Source organism: Mirounga angustirostris, unplaced genomic scaffold (genome assembly GCF_029215605.1).
Source record: "Mirounga angustirostris isolate CCGP_5_RB_7025 unplaced genomic scaffold, mMirAng1.0.hap1 SCAF_11, whole genome shotgun sequence".
In the NCBI taxonomy this organism is placed as follows: Eukaryota; Metazoa; Chordata; class Mammalia; order Carnivora; family Phocidae; genus Mirounga; species Mirounga angustirostris.
In genome coordinates, this window is record NW_026991719.1 from 14398139 (window position 1) to 14419235 (window position 21097).

At 40.3% G+C, this 21097-nt stretch overlaps 1 pseudogene; it reads left to right on the plus strand.

The window, feature by feature from the left end:
• Positions 1–2849: 2849 nt before the first annotated feature.
• The window catches only part of LOC123843415 (peptidyl-prolyl cis-trans isomerase FKBP3-like), a 32148-nt pseudogene continuing 13900 nt past the window's right edge, over positions 2850–21097 (plus strand).

Here is a 21097-nt window from a genome sequence, read left to right on the forward strand (position 1 = left end):
AGCAAAATGATGTGTGCCCCTTCTGAACCCAGGGGATTAGGAAGCAGGTGTGCCTTCCCTACTTTCTTTTCTTCCACTTAGCTACTAGCTAAATGCAAAGGATTGAACAGTGAAGTCTGATGCCCTGGGGACAGCAAAGACACAAGATGCAAGGAGCCTGGGTCCCTATATGACCGCATGGAACACTCTGCTGACCAGGAACTGTCCCTTGAATAGTTACGAAGGCAAGAACCAATTCTATTGTGTTAAGCCACTAAAATTGGGGGCCATACTTGTTATAGCACCTAGAGTTTCCCTAGCTAATACATCAAAAGTTCTGTTTTGTTTTTGTTTTTGAGAAGGAGAGAGAGGGGAGGGAATGGCAGAGGGAGAGAGAGAATCCTAAGCAGGTTCCACGCCCAGTGTGGAGCCCAGTGCAGGGCTTGATCTCACAACCCTGAGATCATGACCTGAGCCAAAATCAAGAGTTGGACAATTAACCAGCTGAGCCACCCAGGCACCCCCAGCAAAAATTTTAAAAGGCTCTTTCTTCCAAAAGAATCCTGAATCACCAACATTAAAAACTTACCATTGAGGTAACACATCTTTTGAATCACCTTCTTCAACCGTTCTAAGACACTGCAGATTCTGTCATGAGGGCTAGGTTATGAAGATGCCACAACTCAAAGTTTTCAAATGAGTTTTTGTTATCTTGAAATAATGACTTTTGCATGTCATTCTACTTTATCCTACTCCCCCTGACCCAGTTTAGTGAGATGTACGGTATCATTTTCTTGTAACAGTCCCTAACTAAATTGCCTGGGGACTCCAGGTCAATCCAGCTTCCAGCCCTTCCACAAAGAGAACTGTAGGTGCCATCTCACTTGCTAGTAGAAAACCAATTCTGTTTCTGTTCACTAGAAAACACTGAGTCCAGTAAAGTCTGGTCAGTCCTTGTTAATACTTTGCATATTAAAAGAAGTGAGACCTTGGGCGCCTGGGTGGCTCAGTTGTTAGGCATCTGCCTTCGGCTCAGGTCATGATCCCAGGGTCCTGGGATCGAGCCCCACATCAGGCTCCCTGCTTGGTGGGAAGCCTGCTTCTCCCTCTCCCACTCCCCCTGCTTGTGTTTCTTCTCTCGCTGTGTCTCTCTCTGTCAAATAAATAAATAAAATCTTAAAAAAAAAAAGAACTGAGACCTTATGTATAGCTAAACATACCCCACCTAAAGCTATAGTGAACCGTCATAGACAAATACATATAAGAATCTGGTATGTAACAAAGGTCATCATACTAATCAGTGGTGAAATAAAGGGTTATTAAATAAACTATACCAGGTCAACTGGTTGACTAAATCAGAAAAAAAAAAAAAAAGCCCCAAAGTTAAATTCTTATCTCCCCTCATACCACAAAATAATTTCTTAATGGGTTAATGATTAAAAAAGAAACACAAATTTTAAAACAAATGTTTAAATCATACCGATATGGTAACAACTTTTCTAAGTATAAAAGCAGGGAAAAAGATACTTGCAGGGAAGATAGCAGAGTAGGAGGACCCTAAACTCACCTTGTCCCATGGATACAACTAGATAGACTCATATCCATGTAAATAACCCAGAAAACAACCCAAAGACTAGCGGAACAAACTCACAACTAAATGTACAGAAGAGGCCACATCTAAAAGTGCAAGAAGGGTAGAGATGTGGTGGGGAGCTAAATTCCATGGGACTGGCTACTGGATGGAGGGAGCCCCCAGGCATGGAGAGGGGTGAGAAACAGACTATCACACCAGGGAGCCTGCATGGGGAAAATAAATCCCCATAGCATTTGGCTTTGAAAAATCAGGCCAAATTTTGTGAGTTCTTACAACTGGTGGGACTTAAAGCCTAGAACTTTCAAAATTAGCAGGCTCAGCTCTATGAGAGCCCAGAGGTCAATAGGAAGCTGAGTCCCTGCCTTTAAAGAAACAGCACAACAAACAGCCTGTGGAAATACAGGAGAGAGGCAGCAGTTTGAAAAACACCTGGGGCATGTGGGAGAGTTATTTACTTATCTAGAATTCTCTGAGGGACTTCTCCAGGAAAAAAGTTGCTGCTAGGCACCATTTCCTTCCCCCACGCCCCAGCAAAAAACATACCACCACTTGCAGGAAACAGCCTGGAACCAGCATTCACTACCTAACTTGCTTACACTGCACTGCGCCCCGCCCCCTCCAACCTCAGTCCCAGCACTGTGGGTACTCTCCCCCAGAAGACTGTTGCAAACCTTACCAACACTGTGTCTCCCCACTGTGTGCCCTGCAGGGCCTTGGTCCCAGCAGAAGCGGTTGGTCACCTCTTTCAGAGGATGCTCACACATTGTTAAAACTGTACCCCCACCCCACCCCACATACTTTGCAGAGCAGCCCCATCAAGCCCTGGTTTCCACAGCAGCTGTGCATCCTGGGGTGGGGGAAGAGGGCTGGCACACAAAGCTTGTAAGGCTGCACCCCCACCCATGTGCACTTTGCAGAGTGGCCTCAGCCAGCCCTGGCTTCAGCAGCAGGTTTTTGTCCCCTGAGGGAGAGGACCAGCACCTTGTTAAAAGTGTGTGCCCTGCCCAATACTTTCAAGAGCAAGAGACAGAGCTGACTTTCCTAATGGAGTAACAGACAAAGAGAAGGTGTTAGACAAAATGAGGACACAGAGGAATATGTTCCAAATGAAAGAATAGGACAAACAGTACAGCAAGAGACCTAAGCTGAACAGAAATAAGTAATAGGCTGATAAACAATTAAAGTAAGAATCAGAAAGATACTCACTGGACTTGAGAACAAAGTGGAGGACATCAGTGAGAACTTTAACACAGAGATATAAAAGAACCAATCAGACATGAAGAACACAATAATTGAAATTAAAAATACACTAGATGGAATAAACAGCAGGCTAGAAGAAGCAGAAGAACGAATCAGCAACATGGAGGACAGAGTAATGGAAAGTAATCAAGCTGAGCAGGTGAAAGAAAAAAAATTATGCCAAATGAGAACAGACTTAGGAAACTCAGTGACTCCAAAAGCATAATAACATTTTCATTATAGGGATCATAGAAGCAGAAGAGAGAGAAAAGGGGGCAGAAATGTATTTGAAGAAATAATAGCTGAAAGCTTCCTAAATGTGGGAAAAGAAAAAGAAATTAGATCCAAAAGGCACAGAAAACTCCCAACAAATTCAGCCCAAGGAGGTCCAAACCAAGACACATAGTAATTAAAATGTCAAAGAACAGTAATAAATAAAGAATTTTAAAAGGAGGAAGAGAAAAGAAAACCATTGCATACAAGGGAAACCCCATATGGCTATCATCTGATTTTTCAGCAGAAACTTTGCATGCCTGAAGAGAGTGGCATGATATATTCAAAGTGCTGAAAGAAAAAAAAAAACCTGCAGGCAAGATTACTCTATCCAGAAAGGGCAACATTCAGAATAGGAGGAGAGATAAAGAGTTTCCTAGACAAACAAAAGTTAAGGGAGTTCATGACCATTAAACCAGCCCTACAAGAAATGTTAAAGGGGACTCTATGAGTGGAAAGGAAAGACCATAAGTAAGAGTAAGAAAAGTAGGAAGCACAAAACCAGTAAAAATAATTATATCTGTAAAAATCTGCCAAGGGATTCACAGAATAAAAGGAAATAAAGTATGATGCCATATGCCTAAAAATATGGGGAAGAGAGGAGCAAAAATGGGTTCAAACTTAAGTGACCATCAACTTAAGAAAGACTGCTATATGCATATACAAACCTAATGGTAACCACAAATCAAAAACCAGTAATAGATATGCAAAAAATAAAAAGAAATCCAAGTATATCACTAAAGAAAAACAACTTATGGTGAAAGAAGAGAGTAAGGAAAGAAAGGAATAGAGAAAATCCATAAAAACAAATACAAAACAAATAAAATGGCAATAAATATATACCTATCAATAATTACTTCGAATGTAAATGGACTAAATGCTTCAATCAAAATACATAGGGTGATGGAATGGATAAAAAAACAAGACCCACCTATATGCTGCCTACAAGAGACTCACTTCAGACCTAAGACACATGCAGACTGAAAGTGAGGGGATGGAGAAATATTTATCATGCAAATGGATGTGAAAAGAAAGCTGGAATGGCAATACTTACATCAGACAAAATTGACCTTAAAACAAAGGCTGTAGGGGCCCCTGGGTGGCTCAGTTGGTTAAGTGTCCGACTCTCAATCTCAGCTTGGGTCTTGATCTCAGTGTCTGGAGTTCAAGCCCTGCATTGGAGCCTACTTTAAAAATTAATTAATTAATTAGTTAATTAATTAAAATAAAGACTGTAGGGGCACCTGGCTGGCTCAGTCGAAAGAACAGATGACTCTACATCTCAGGGTTATGAGTTTGAGTCCCACATGGGGTATAGAGATTACTTAAATAAAAAACTTAAAAAAATTTTTTTAATAAAAAAATAAAAGACTGTACCAAGAGACAAAGAAGGACACTATATAATTATTAATCAACAAGAAGACATAACAATTGTAAATATTTATGCACCCAACACAGGAGCACTCAAATACATAAAAAGTTAATAACAAATATATAAGAACTAATTGATAGTAATACAATAATAGTAGCGGACTCTTGCATCAATGAACAGATCATCTAAACATAATATCAAGGAAACAGTGGCTTTGAATGACACACTGGACCAAATGGATTTAATAGATATTCTCAGAACATTCCTCCTAAAACAGCAGAAAACACATTCTTTTCAAGTGTACACAGAACATTCTCCAGAACAGATCACATATTCGCCCATAAAACAAACCTCAACAAATTCAAGATCAAAGTCATACCATGCATCTTTTCTGACCCCAACGCTATGAAACAAGAAGCCGACCACAAGAAAAAATCTGGAAAGAACACAAATACATGGAAGTTAAATAACATGCTACTAAACAATGAATGGGTCAACCAAGAAATAAAAAAAGAAATAAAAAGTACACAGAAACAAATGAAAATAAAAACACAATGGTCCAAAAACTTTGGTATGCAGCAAAAGCAGTTCTAAGAGGGAAGTTTATAGCAATACAGGCCTACCTGAAAAAGCAAGAAAAATCACAAATAAACAAACTAACCCTACATCTAAAGGAGCTAGAAAAAGAACAACAAATACATAAAACCATCAAAAGGAAGGAAATAACAAAGATTAGACCAGAAACAAATTTAATAGAAACTAAAAACAACTATAGAACAAATCAATGAAACCAGGAACTTGATCTTCAAAAACATCAATAAAATTAATAAACTTCTAGCCAGACATATCAAGAAAAAAAAGAGAAAGGACTCAAAAAAATAAATCACAAATGACAGAGGAGAAATGACAACCAACACCAGAGAAATACAATTGTAAGAGAATATTATAAAAAACTATATGCCAACAAACTGGACAACCTAGAAAAAAATGGATAAATTCTTAGAAACATAAAACCCACCAAAACTGAATCAGGTAAAAATAGAAAATTTGAACAGACCAGTTACCAGCAATGAAATTGAATCAGTAATCAAAAAAGTCCCAACAAACAAAAGTCCAGGACCAGACAGTTCCACAGGTGAATTCTACCAAACATTTAAAGAAGAGTTAATACTTATTCTTCTCAAACTATTCCAAAAAATAGAAGAAGGAAAACTTCCAAATTCATTCCATGAGGCCAGCATTACCCTGATAGCAAAACCAGTTAAAGACACTACAAAAAAAAGAGAACTACAAGCCAGTATCTCTGATGGACATAGATGCCAAAATCCTCAACAAAATATTAGCAAACTGAATCCAACAATACATTAAAAGAATCACTCACCATGATCAAGTGGGATTTATTCCTGGGGTGCAAGGGTGGTTCAACATGTGCAAATCAATCAACATGATACATCACATCAATAAGAGAAAGGATAAGAAATATATGAACATTTCAAAAGATGCAGAAAAGGCTTTTGAAAAAGTACAACATCATGATAAAAAAAAAACTCTCAACAAAGGTTTAGACAGAACATATCTCAACATAAGAAAGGCCATATATGAAAAACCCACAGCTAACATTATCCTTAATGGGGGAAAACTGAGAGCTATTCCCCTAAGGTCAGGAACAAGACAAGGATGTCCCCTCTTACCACTTTTATTCAACATAGTACTGGAAGTCCTAGCTACAGCAATCAATCAATCAATCAATCAATCAATGGCATCCAAATTGGTAAGGAAGAAGTAAAACTTTCACTATATGCAGATGACATGATACTCTATATAGAAAATGCGGAAGGCTCCATCAAAAAACTACTAGAACTGATAAACAAATTCAGTTAAGTCACAGGATACAAAATCAATGTACAGAAATCCATTGCATTTCTGTAGACCAATAATGAAGCAGCAGAAAGAGAAATTAAGAGAACAAACCCATTTACAATTGCACCAAAAATAATACAATACCTAGGAATAAAGCTAACTAAAAGGGAACCTACAAAATGGGAGAGGATATTTGCAAATGACATATCTGACAAAGGGTTAATATCCATATTATAGAAAGAACTTATACAATTCAACACTGGAAAAAACAAATAATCCAATTAAAAAGTGGGGAGAAGACATGAAGAGACATTTCTCCAAAGAAAACATACAGATGGCCAACAGACATATGAAAAGATGCTCAACATCATTTATCACCAGGGAAATGCAAATCAAAGCCCCAGTGAGATATCACCTCAACACCTGTCAGAATGGCTAAAATCAACAACACAAGAAACAAGTGCTGGTGAGGATATGGAGAAATACAAATACTCATGTACTGTTGGTGGAAATGCAAACTGGTGTGGCCACTGTGGAAGACAGTATGGTGGTTCCTCAAAAAATTAAAAATAGAAATACCATATGATCGATTCAGTAATTCACTACTGGGTATGTACCTAAAGAATATGAAAACACTAATTCAAAGGGTTACATGAACCCCTATGTTTATTGCAGCATTATTCGCAACAGCCAAATTATGGTAGCAACCTAAGTGTCCATTAATAGATGAATGGATAAAGATATGGAGATCCATTAATAGATGAATGGATAAAGATATGGAGATACACACACACACACACACACACGGAGGAATATTATTCAGCCATAAAAAATAATGAAATCTTGCCATTTGCAATGACATGGATGGAGCTAGAGAATACAATGCTTAGCAAGTAAGGCAGTCAGAGAAAGAAAAATACCATATGATTTCACTCATATGTGGAATTTAAGGAACAAAACAAAGAGTGAAAAAAAGGAGAGAGAAACAAACCAAGAAATAGACTCTCAACTATAGAGAACAAACTGGCGGTTACCACAGAAGAGGTGGATGGAGGAGATAGGTAAAATAGGTGATGGGGATTAAGGAGTGCACATGTCCTGATGACCACTGAGTAACTTACAGAATTGTTGAATCACTATATTGTACACCTGAAACTAATATAACACAGTATGTTAACTCTACTATCCTGACAATGCCCACTTCCTGACAATACCTCAGACTTCCATTTAGGTGTCTTTCCTCCTCACCCCACCTACACCTGTGAAAGGAAGCTGACTCATCCCCAATATTACTGGTGGGGCTAACTGGGCTAAATAATTACAGCCCCTTTGACAGCGATTGGACAGACTGCCAGGCCTAAGCCTGTTAGCACATGGTATTCTCCCAGCTTCCTGGATTATTCAGAGGCTGGTGTACAACCAGATTTGGGCCAATGAGGAACAAAGGACAATTTGGGGGCACTTCTTAAAAGAGAGCCAGTTCCTGTCTTCCTTGGGTATTTGGGGGTGTGGATCGGAGCCCCCAAGGGTGCTGCAGTATCCTCTAGAAGCCTGAGAATCAAACCACACTGTGGAGGAGAGCTGAGAGATTCTCAAGAGATCTTGAGAGTATATATTCAAGAGAAAATAAGTCAGAGCTTTGATAGACCCAGGGCTGATCACTGCCCTGCCACTGGGGTCTTCCTTTAACATAGGCGTCCTAGTATATGAAACCAAAACTGATTTTTCCCACTTGCAAAATGAAGCTATCATGACGCAAAAAGAAATGAAGACAAACACTGAAAACTAAAAGAACTTTTGCTCTTTAACATCAGGGATAATTCAGGTGCCTCAGTGGCTCAGTTGGTTGGGTGTCTGCCTTCGGCTCGGGTCATGATCTCAGGGTCCCTGCTCAGTGGGGAGTCTGCTTCTCCCTCTCCCTCTGCTGCTCCCCCTACTTGTGCTTTCTCTCTCTCTCCCTCTCTCTCTCTGTCAAATAAGTAAATAAAATCTAAAACAACAAAAACATTAGGGGTAATTATATCTATTTGAACCAAACCAAAGTTTAGGGCAGCTCTCCTATAATATGGACAAGGGTATTACCAAGCAGGTCTGGTCCAGTATGCCCAGAACCAATAAAGGTTATGCCCATAGGCCCAACAGACAACTGCTTTGGGGAGTGCCTGAACAGGACGTGGTAGTGTGGGTCTGGGGTCCCAGATGGGAGAACCAAAAGTTCTGGAACTCCGAGCTGTGGTGAGGAGCAGCAGGAAAGTCCACAGAAAACTGGTTGTCAGAATGGGTATGAAGTGGCACTGAGAGGTCCACCACTTTTGGCCAGTGCCCAAAATGCCATGAGCCCCTTGATTTAAGGCTAAGAAGTGGAACATGATGAAGTTTATGAGTCACTAGCATCTCACCACAAATTGGGATTTTTAGCCCCTACTGAGATTTGTGTAGAATATTTGTATGGAATAAGAGAACAGTGGGATGCCACAAAGGTGAAGGGAGAGAGAAAGAGATCCCAAAATCTAGAGGGCATTGAAGACCAACTGCTGAATCACACTTCTGCAGATGGCAGAAAAATGTGGCTGACACAGTTTTGCCAATGGCAGGCCATTTATGTTATTTAAGAGATCTAGAAATAGACCTGCTATATACCAGGCACTGTTCTGAGTGCTTTACAAACATTTATTTATTCCCCTCAACAACCCCATGAAATAGGTATTCTTATCATCCTTATTTTAAAGATCAGCAAACTGAGGCACAGAGAGGTTAAGAAACTTGCCCAAGTTCACACAGCTAGAAACCAAGGCACAAAGAGATGAAGAAATTGGCTCTAGGTCACACAGTTGGAAAGTGAAGTACAGCTGGTCAGTGGTAGAGTCAGGATTCGAATGCAGGATTTACAGCCAGGGCCCATGCTCCTGACCACCATACTCCACTGCATAGGCTATCACATTTCAGTGTCTTTGCAGACTTGCTGCTAAATATCCCCTCATAGGGATGTTCCTCTCTGCGTGACAGTTCCCCCTGGGGCTTTAGTGAAGCTACAACAGATTTCAGTACATGTAATAGTTGTGGGTGGTTTTTATGTCAGGTCTGGCCCTCAATTCTGGGACCTCGTGTTGCCACAAACTCTGCTTCTGTCACCTTTAACAGCCTGAAGAACAGCCATAACTTTGGGCTTGTTAAAAATGCAGTCGATCAGGAGGGTCAGGCCAACCATTTCCCTCTTTACCCAAGCTTCCTGATCATTCCAGTCCTCTGCCCATCACACATCCTCCTTCTTAAATACTATCATCAGTGTCGGGGTCATTAGGGAGAAAACCAATGAAGAGGAAATGATTATAAAAGTTACATCTGCTGTTCAGGCAGCTGTTCTCTTTCCTCATTAGGATAATCAATCATTTTTCAACATCATTTTTGTAACTAGAAAAGGCTTCATTTATTCTAAGACTAAGGAGCAGGAATAAGGGAATTAAATCCCATAGGTCTTTAGCTGATGGAATTTTTTTAATATTCTGTCCTCACCAATGACCTAATTAAGCTTTCAGAGAATGATAAACTCTCAGCTCCTCTGTCTTGTTTCCATCTGTGCCTTTGCAGAAGGGGAGATCCACACCCCTAGGAGTCCACGCCTTTTCTTCTGGCTTTCTGTTTAGCTTCATCTTCATAGATTAAGCCCAACTTTCTCTGACTTCCTGCAAGGGCCTCTTGGAAAGGTGTCATCGTCACTAAAACCTTACCATTAAGCCGCAGATTTTCACAGAGACATTAAGTCATATTTCTGTGGAGTCACAGAACAGTAGGGCAGGAAAATTACCCCTTGTAATGACCATGAGCCCCAACCACGGGGGAGAAACTGCCCAGGTTCATATATCAACTTTGTCCCTTACTAGTTATTTGACCTTGGGCACATTACTTAGCCTCTTGGTGCCTTGGTGTCTTCATTTGTAAAATGGAGAAGGAAAGTACATACCTACCTCCTAGGGGTGTCATGAGGATTAAGTTGACAGTACATGTAAAGCACTTACAATGCCTGGCACACAGTAAAGGCAAAATCGTAGGTTTCTCTATTATCATCGTGGCTACTGCTGTTGCTGCTACCATTGGTATTATCTGGTCCACCCGGCTCTGACGCTTAGGTGCCCTCTTGAACATCCTCTTCAAACCATCAAGGTCGGTTCACCCCAACCACATGCCTTCTCCATGCCTATGCCCTGGCTCTCAAGAGCTTTGGGGAAAATCAAACAAGTGTGTGAACTACAAACCCATTGTCTCCCAGCTAAGCCAACTCCCCAGATACTCTGTCGTCTGTGCCTCTCTGCATCGGTCATGGTCCAGGAAGAAAGACAAGCAGCACAGTTAGTTCTGCAGAGGTAAAGCAGGGATTGGAGGTGAAATTGCTGAAATGAGTTTTGGAGGACTCAAAAGGTAGACAGGGGATGCTGAGATAACACAGAGATGGGAGCTGCAGGAATTAGAGGCCACCCCAAAGATGTGGGGGGAATGGAAGGGAGAGACTGGGGTTATCAGAGCCTGGAAGCCTGGAAGAGGGACCCCATGGGGCTGTGACCCAGCCCCCAAAGAGGGGCATCACCCATCTCTGATGGGACACAATAAGGCTGATTATGAGAGTGTTGGGAAAAATCACAAACTGGATGATTTGAACTACTACCACCAGGCTGATGCTCACAGCAATAGGAAATAGACACGAAACCCACAGGAAGCAAATGGGAAGGAGTAGCCACCTGCTCTGGCTACCATAGCCAGACTGATCTTTCTAAAAAGCAAGCATGGGGGTGCTTGGGTGGCTCAGTCGTTAAGCGTCTGTCTTCGGCTCAGGTCATGATCCCAGGGTCCTGGGATGGAGCCCCGCATCGGGCTCCCTGCTCTGTGGAAAGCCTGCTTCTCCCTCTCCCACTGCCCCCTGCTTGTGTTCCTCTCTCACTGTGTCTCTCTCTGTCAAATAAATAAAATCTTAAAAAAAATAAATAAAAAGCAAGCACGGCTGGGTCACAAGCCTTCTTAAAGCCCTTCTGTGGCTCTCTCTGCATCTCCCGCGAGTCTGGAATGTAGTTTGGCATAGGGGGGTACTGGAGCTGGCCCTCACCTACGCCTAGTACTTTCCCACACCCGACACCCTCTCCCCTATGACACCAGTGCCAGCCATATTGAATTCATCACATTCTTCCAAACACTCCATGCCTTTGTTCCAGCCTGGAAAGCTCTTCTTTCTGAAGTCTTTGTTGATCACCTAAGCTAGGAATGGCTAACCTGGTGTGTACTCACTGTAAGCCCAACATACTTCTTTTAGCAGATGCTGCTGGGGCCCTTCCCACATCTCTTTGGCCTTTGCCTCTACATGGAAGGCTGCTTACTATAAACACCAGTGGCTTCACTTGGGACTGTATATCTGCCCACCAGCATGCATTTGGCCAGGTGGTCAGGAGTTGCGCTAGGGCGTTAATCTCCCTTGGGGCAGTCTTCAAACACTGATGGAGAGAGATGTGATGGCTAACTGGCCCATCTGCGTGGCCCCTTGGTGGGGAGAACAAGGCATGTTTTATGTGCCCAGAGCTCCCTGGGGAGGTTGAACCCCAGTTGCCTGTAGTAGTAATTACGCGGATAGGCTTTCTTCTGTTCCCTTCCTCAACTCCCTGATCTTTTCTACCAGTGCTTCCTGGGATCACTTCCCAAATAAACTACTTACACTCAAATCCTTTTCCCACAGCCTGTTTTGGGAGAAATCCAAAGGAAGACACTTTTCTGATAGCCCATTACATAGTGTTGTACTTATTTGCTTAAAGGTCCCCACCACCCTAACGGCTTTCAACTCTCTGAGGGCCAGGACCTTATATCATCCTTTATTGTATCCTCAGATCATAACACAGTGCCAGGCACATAATATGCCCTCCATCCATGCTTATTGACTGAGGGGAGATATCTGAAAACCAGAACAGTGACACTGTAGAATGTGATGCGTGATGAGCAGGGATTACTGAAGGAAGCTGGCAAAGAGCTTTGAGATTACAATTCACATTTTTGGAGGTAGGGCTCCTCAGGCAGCCAAAGCAAGGGAGTACAACTGCTACTTTTAATCCCTCTGTTTCTTCAGAGGAGAATGAAATAGTAGTACCAGAAATGTAGACACATCCACACACACAATGAAATGTGAGTCACAGGCATTTTGCCCCTTCACCATGTCGCATAGGTATGGTCCCCAGAGCAGCTGCCACCTCTGATTCTAACAAGCATAGATCCCTTCACCGGGCTCGAAGAAATGTCACACCAAAGTCGTATCAGTGGGCCAGCCCTTTTACTCTGAGAAGCTCAGAGAACACACAGTCCTAATACTGGCATGGCCCATGTCCAGATTAAAGGCCATCTGCTTCCTCTTTAATCAGGACCAGCCATATTGGGAATACTCCATCCTACCCAATCCTTCCTCTGAATGAGACTGATCATAAATAAGAGCCCTGCCACAATGCCCAAGAGTGTCCCAGTTCTCTTATGATTGCCAGCATTAGAAATAAAACCTCCATGTACCGGAGTCATCTCAGCTTCTTGCCCAGGAAGACTTCTGCACTGCCCAAGGGCTGGGTTCTATGATGTAAGCTAGTCTCACCTCTTCTAGCCAAGTTCCACATCAACAGTTTCCTACCATATGCCCTCCTGCCTGGACAGCTTGGGGGCCTCTAAATCAAGACATTTCCTGACTTTTTCCAATACTGTAACTACTAGGCAAGATTTTAAAATAACAATTGTTTTATTTTCTAACTTTTTTGAGCACCTACAATATACCAGTACCAGTTACAAGCACTGTGCAAAATGTTTTACATATAGTAGCCCATTCAAACCTCCAAACAACTCGATAGGAAAGGTAGGTGGATTAGCCTCATGTCACAGCAGGGGAAACAGAGGGTGTGCCTGACTTGCTTAAACACAGGCTTTCCAACTCCCAAGCCTGGACACTCTACCACAGTATTATTCTGGCATTATTTCAAATGTGATACAACAGAGTTTTAGTTCTGGAAGGGACCACAGAGATTAACCAAAATCCAACACCCTTCTGAGGTGCTGTTCCTTGGTAATTTAAGGTATGGTCTTGGCAGACAGACAGACCTCAGTAGGACTTACAGACCTGCCACTTAACAATCTGTGTGATCCTAGACAAGCCTCAATCTCCCCATCTGTAAAATGGGGGTAATAATTGGTACCTGCTAAGGATAGGATTGCTGTGAAGAAAAAATGAGATCCTGTATGAAAAGCACTTAGCAAGTGCTGATTAAATATTAGCTAACACTTACGTAGTACTAACTACATTCCAGGTACTCGTCTAAGTGCTTGTCACATATTGAATTAATTTTAATTCCCACAACATGAAGTAGCTATTATAATCCCTACTTTATAGATCGATTAACTGAGGCACATGTTGGCCACCAAACCACAGATCCAAGAAGCTCAGAGAACACCAAGCAGGATAAATACCAAAAAACCCCATCAAAAATCAAAAAACAAAAAACAAAAACCCACTGCACCTAAACATATCACATTCAAACTGCAGAAAATCAAAGATAAAGAAAAAAAATCTCGAAAGAAGCCAGAGGAAAAAACATGTTACCAATAAAGAAACAAGGATAAGAATTATATCTGACTTCTCATAAACCATGCAAGCAAGAAGACAGTGAAATGAAATATATAAAGTATGAAGAGAAAAAAAACCCACCAACCTAAAACTCTGTACCATTTGAAATTATCCTTCAAAAGTAAATGAGAAACAAAAACTTTCTAAGACAAAAATGAAGAGAATTTGTTGCCAGTAGACCCACCTTGCAAGAAATGTTAAAATAAGTGCTTCCAGTTATAGAACAAATAAGTCACAGGAATAAAAGTCACAACATAATGAATATAGTCAATGCTATTGTAATACTGATGTATTGAGATAGATGGTAGCTACACATGTAGTAAACATAGCATAATAGGTAAATTTGTTGAATCACTATGCTGTACACTTGAAACTACTGTAATGCTGTATGTCAACTACACTAAAAAAAAAAAAGTTCCTCAGAGAAAAGGAAAATTGTATAGATCAGAAACTTGGACAGACATACATAAAGGAAGAACATCAAAGAATAAGAGAAGGTAAAAACTTATTTTTCTTATTCTTAACTGCTCTAACAGATAGATTATTTGTTCAAAAAATAATGGCAACAATGTATGCAATTATGTATGCTTACATGTATGTATTTATGCTTACTTTATTGTATATATAAGTGAAATGAATGACAGTAATGATTCAAGAGATGGGAGGGAGGAATTAGGATTCTTTTGTTATTATAAGGTACCTGCACGATTCATGAAGTGGTATAGTGTTATTTTAAAGTGGACTTGGGGCCACGTGGCTGGCTCAGTCAGTGGAGTGTGTGACTCTTGATCTCAGGGTTGTGAGTTCAAGCCCCATGTTGGGTGTAGAGATTAGTTAAACATAAAACCTTTAAAAAAATTAAATTAAAAAATAAAGTGGACATGGATTCACTGTACTTGTATACTGCAAATTCTAGAGCAGCCACTTTAAAAGTAAATTAAGTAGTAGATATACTAAAAAATGAGACAAATGAAATCATATAAAATGCTCAGTCAAAACCACAAAAGGCAGAAAATGTATGGGAGACAAAAGTAGACCAAAAAATAAGGGCAACAGAGTAACAAATATTGTAGATAGCAATCCAACTATATCAATAATCACTTTAAACATCAATGGTCTAAATACACCAATTAAAAGGCAGTGATTGTCAGAGTAGATCAAAAAAACAAGATTCAACTATATGTCATCTACAAGAAACTCACTTTAGATATAATAACACAGGAGTGCCTGGGTGGCTCAGTCAGTTAAGCATCTGACTCTTGATTTTGACTCAGGTCATGATCTCAGGGTCATGGGATCATGCCCCACATCAGGCTCTGCACTGGGCATGGAGCCTGCTTAAGATTCTCTCTCCCTCGCCCTCTGTCCCTCCCCCCACCACTCACACGCATGCACACTCTCTCTCTCTCAAAAATAAATAATAAATATGTCAAATAAATGTTATTTAATATAATTTAATACATTTAAATATAATTACAATTATTAAATAAATAACATATAGATGAAATATAAAGGAATGGAGAAAGATATGCCATGCTAACACTACTCGAAAGAAAGCAGGAGTAGCTATATTAATTTCAGACAAAGCAGACTTTAAACAAGGAAAGTTATCAGGGATAAAGAGGGGCATTTCATAATGATTGAAAGGTCAGTACTCTAAGAAGACAATGTGCATGCACCTAACAACAGAGCATCAAAACATGTGAGGCAAAACAGATAAACTGCAAGAAGAAATAGATAAATCCACTATTGTAGGTGGAGACTTCAACATCCCTCTATCAGAAATAGACAGATATAGCAGGCAGAAAATCAGTAAAGATAGTTGAACTCAACAGCACCATCAATCAACTGGATTTCATTGACATCTATAGATGACTTCATTCAACAATAGTAGAGTACAAATTCTTCTCCAGCTCACATGGAACATTCAGCAAGATAGACCACATTCTGGGCCATAAAATGCACCTTAATAAATTTAAAATATACCTTAATAAGTTTAAAAGAATAGAAATCATATAATGTGTGCTCTCAGACCACAATGGAATTAAAGTAGAAATCAATAACAGAAAGATAGCTGGAAAATACCAAAATACTTGGAGATTAACAATACACTTCTAATTAACATGTAATTCAAAGAAGAAATCAAGAGAAATTTAAAAATATTTTGAATTAAATAAAAGTGAAAACACAACTTATCAAAGTTCATGGGACACAGTGAAAACAGTGCTTTAAAGGTTATTTATAGCATCGAATGCATATATTGCAAAAATATAAAGATCTAAAATCAATAATCTAAGTTTCCACCTTAGAAAACTAGAAAAAGGGCACCCGGGTGGCTCAGTCATTAAGCGTCTGCCTTCGGCTCAGGTCATGATCTCAGAGTCCTGGGATCGAGTCCCACATCAGGCTCCCTGCTCGGCAGGAGGCCTGCTTCTCCCTCTCCCACCCCTCCTGCTTATATTCCCTCTCTCACTGTGTCTCTCTCTGTCAAATAAATAAAATCTTAAAAAAAAAAAATGTTATAAAAAAAAAAAGAAAACTAGAAAAAGAAGAGCAAATTAAATCCAAAGTAGAAGAAATAACAAAAATTCAAGCAGAAATCAATGAAACTGAAATCAATAGAGAAAATCAACAAAACCAAAAGCCATTTCTTTGAAAAGGTCAATAAAATCGATGAGCCTCGAGCCAGGCTAAAAAAAAAAAAAGAGAGAGAGTAGACACAAATTACTAGCATCAGAAATGAAAGAGGAGACATCACTCAAAGATAAAGGACATTTAAAGATCTCATGGACATTAAAAAGCAGATAAAGGGGGCACCTGAGTGGCTCAGTTGGTTAAGCGACTGCCTTCGGCTCAGGTCATAATCCTGGAGTCCCTGGATAGAGTCCTGCATCGGGCTCCCTGTTCGGCAGGGAGTCTGCTTCTCCCTCTGACCCTCCCGACCCTCCCCCCTCTCATGCTCTCTCTCAGTCTCTCTCAAATAAATAAATAAAATCTTAAAAAAAAAAAAAAAAAAAAAAGCAGGGTGCCTGGGTGGCTCAGATGGTTAAGCATCTGCCTTCGGCTCAGGTCATGATCCCAGGGTCCTGGGATCGAGTCCCGCATCGGGCTCCCGGCTCAGCGGGGAGCCTGCTTCGCCCTCTGACCCTCTCCCCTCTCATGCTGTTTCTCTCTCGCTCGCTCTCTAAAAAATAAATAAAATCTTTAAAAAAAAAAAAGCAGATAAAGGAATATTATGGACAACTCCATGCCAGAAACTGATAACCTAGATGAAACAAACCAATCCCTTAAAACACAAAATCTGCTAAAACTCACACTTGATAAGCTGTTTTAAAAAATAGCTAAAAATACTCTTAACATATGATTGGTCCTCGGTATTTATCCAAATGAATTAGAAACTTATATCCACACAAAAACCTGCACATGGATGTTTGCGGCAGGTTTTTATTTTTAATAAATTGACAAATTATTAATAATTGCCAAAACTTGGAAGCAATCAAAATGTCCTTCAAAAGGTAAATGGATAAACTGTAGTATGTCCAGACAACAGAATATTATTCAGTGCTAAAAAAAAATGAGCTAGATGAAAAGACATGGAGGAAACTTAATGCATACTACTAATTGAAAGAAGCTAATCTGAAAAGGCTACATACTATATGATTCCAAATATCTGACATTCTGGAAAAGGCAAAACTATGGAGAGAGTGGAAAGATCAGTGGTTGCCAGGGGTTAGCAGGAAGACAGGAATAAAGAGAGCACAGTGGATTTTTAGGGCACTGAAACTCTCCTGTTATAACACTATAATGGTGGATACATGTCATTATACATTTGTCCAAATCCAGAGACTGTACAATATCAAAATTGAGCCCCTAATGTAAACTGTGGTCTTTGGATGATTGTGATATGTCAGTATAGGTTCACTGATTGTAACAAATGTCCTAGTCTGGTGGGGAATGTTGTTAGTGGGGGAGGCTGAGCATGTGCATGTATGGGACCGGGGGTAAATGGGTCTCTGTACTTTTGCTCAATTTTGCTGTGAACCTAAAACTTCTCTAAAAAAATAAAGTTTATTAATTTTTTAATAAGTAAAATGGTACATTCTGCAACCAGCAGACGAGTTCAAGCTTCAGCTAAATGTAATATAAAGAAGAAAAAAAAAAAAAAAGAAAGAAGCTGAGGTACAGACTGTTTTAGGTAATAACGGCAGAGCCAGAATTTGAACCCTGGCAACCTTTCTCTGGAATGTGTTCACTTGCCCTCTATACCACCTTGCCTCTCAACTGTTTGTTACTATTATTACTATTATTTTGCAAATGGGAAAACTGAGGCTCAGAGGGATCTGCCCACTTGCCAGAGTCCTAGATTCAGTGAGAAACAGTCTAAGATTCTGGGTTTCCTGAACCTCTAAATCCCAGTTCTTCCTCCACTCTCTGACATTGCCTCTACATGTCCCCATGTCCCCCCCACCCAACAATATCTGGAAAGATCCATGTGTATTGTCCTGGAAAGGGGGAAACTTTTGTTCCAAGCACAACATTTCAATACTCAAATCCTTTTGGAAGCAAAACATTCTCCTCCTCACTTTCAACCTGGCTTTACCATCAAACTGAGAAGAGGATATGTGCTAAAGCAAGCCATCAGTAAATAAATGGTAGGTAGGGCCAATCTGCTCAGGACTCCAGCACTTCCAGCATGCCCAGTTTGGGCACCAATTTGCATGGATGCATGAGACACATAGCATGAGTAGAACAGAGACCAGAATGAAATTCAAGTAGATATATAGCTGGGAAATGGCTGGTAGATGCAGATTTTAAAAAGAAAAATAAAAGATACCCACTGAGAGGCACTAGAAAAGAGCAGGAGACCATTTTTTTCTTTTAAAGCTTGTCCAGCTGAAAGAGATCTGCTTTGGTATAATTCCCTGACCCACTTTTTTTTTCCTGATAAGAGATAGATAGCCAAGATATCCAGATGTGAGGGATAGTCTATCTCTAGAAGGCACTTATTTGATTAGACACTGCTTTCATTTTATAGCAATTCATATTTCCAAGGGCATCTCCTTCTTCGCTTCATTTTACATCCCAATTTCTATTTCCTTCCACAAAACCCAAAGCTCTATATTTTTCAAGTTAATACCACAGTGCACCAGAATGCATGATTATGTGCAGTCTAATTTCCTTTAGGTCATGCGCTCACATTCAGTTATTTTATACATATTGAGAATAGAGCTATCTTTGCTTTGAATTTTTAAGCTGTGAGTTCTGGCTGCTCTAAGATAAATTAGACATAATTCCTAAGGCTTAGTGTGCTCTGGTGAACTACCCTAAGGCCCCAGAGTTTCAAACAAATGCCTTTCTTTTTCTCCTTTCAGAAAACTAAGCTGGGTCTCAACGTATGTCCCTTGCTATTGTGATTTCTTATTATTTTCTTTCATCCTTAGAAGAAATCTTGCAGTTCAGTATGATCCAGTGCCTCGGTCACAATTGGCTGAGTGATGTTTTTTTAAATAATAACCCTTCCCAGATGGCTGATGTTAGCTTTAGGTCAAAACATCACGAAATTAAAGAGTGAACAACGTTCAAAAATCATTGGCATGTTGCTAGGTGTGTAGGCATAAATCAGATTCTTTGATTCATAGCAAACCTGAGAAGAAGAAGTTGGAGGAGGCAATTTTTTTGTTGTTGTTTGCTTAGTTGGGGAGTTAGTGGTAAGAGGAGTTTCCGACTGCTGAGGATGAAGGGCTTCAGAAAAATGACAAAGTAGGGGCACCTGGGTGGCTCAGTCGGTTAAGTGTCTGCCTTCAGCTCAGGTCATGTTCCCAGGTTCCTGGGATCAAGCCCCACGTCGGACTCCCAGCTGATTGGGGAGCCTGCTTCTCCTTCTCCTCCCTGCTCATGCTCTCTCTCACTATCACTGGCTCTCTCTCTCTCTCTCTCTCTCTCTCTCTCTCAAATAAATAAATAAATAAAATCTTTTCAAAAATGACAAAGGAGCTGTGTGTGTGTATGTGCGTCCATAATTAGAAGTCATGCGCAACAATCCTAATAGATATTCCATTTACAATACCCAGTCCAGGGAAGACTTTCAAAGAGGAAAGAATGTACCACCTATTATCAAACCTATGGTAGGTTTTATTGTCTGGGAGGTTAGAAGCGTCTTCAGGAGCATGGCAAAAAATTAGGCTTGAACACAAAATGGTACTTTCCCTTAAATCCATCCTAGTATACTTCCACCAAGGCATTCATATTATGAAATGCCAAAGGTTCATTTACAATCTTTATTTTTGCCCCATATGAGAAAATATATTATCCCATTAAATATACTTATACTTGGTATATACTGTGACCAACTTATAAGGAGTCCTACCAAAGACAGAACACGTTTTTTTCCACTCCTAAAATTAACACTCAAAGGTAGGTAAGCTAAGCAATAATGATTCCCTTCCTGTATATCCTGTATACGTTGATTTACAGTTTTCAAGACTTTTTCACACAGGTAATCTCCTTTGACCTTTACAATAACTCCATGGAGAAGGAAGAACAGATTTTATTTGAATCATTTTACCATTGAGAAACCAAAACCTAGAGAGTAAGGCCAGTTATTTACCAAACGGTGTCCCTTTTCCTTTTTGGCATATATCAAGACTACATTTTCCAAGGTCCTTTGCAGTTAGGTGTGAACATGGGATGGGTCCTGTCCAATAGAAGGTAGGTAGAAGTGATTTGTACCACTACAAGGCCGGACCCATAAAATCCTCCAAAATATAAGCTCCCCATTCTTTTTTTTTTTGAACACCAGCAGTTTAGCAAATATTTACTGAGTATTAGAAAGACCAGGCATCAGAAGCTGGAGTACAAGATGTCAGGGAGTAAGTAGAGAGAGAACAGCATTCCAAGGTGACGGCAGAACAACTCCTATGAAGAGCTGGGAGAGAACCGGGTGCAAGAGAACAGACTGCCCAAAACAGGCCCCAGCAGAAACCCACTGAAGAATAACCAAAGGGCTAGAACACTGGTCTTGACTGTCCCCTAAGGAATTGGGCAGTGGTCCCAGTGAGAATGATAGTCACTCATTCACAGTCAGAGAAAGCACACTCCCCATTTTTTCCCCTCATTGACTAGCTGAATGAAGATTACTCAAAAAACTTAG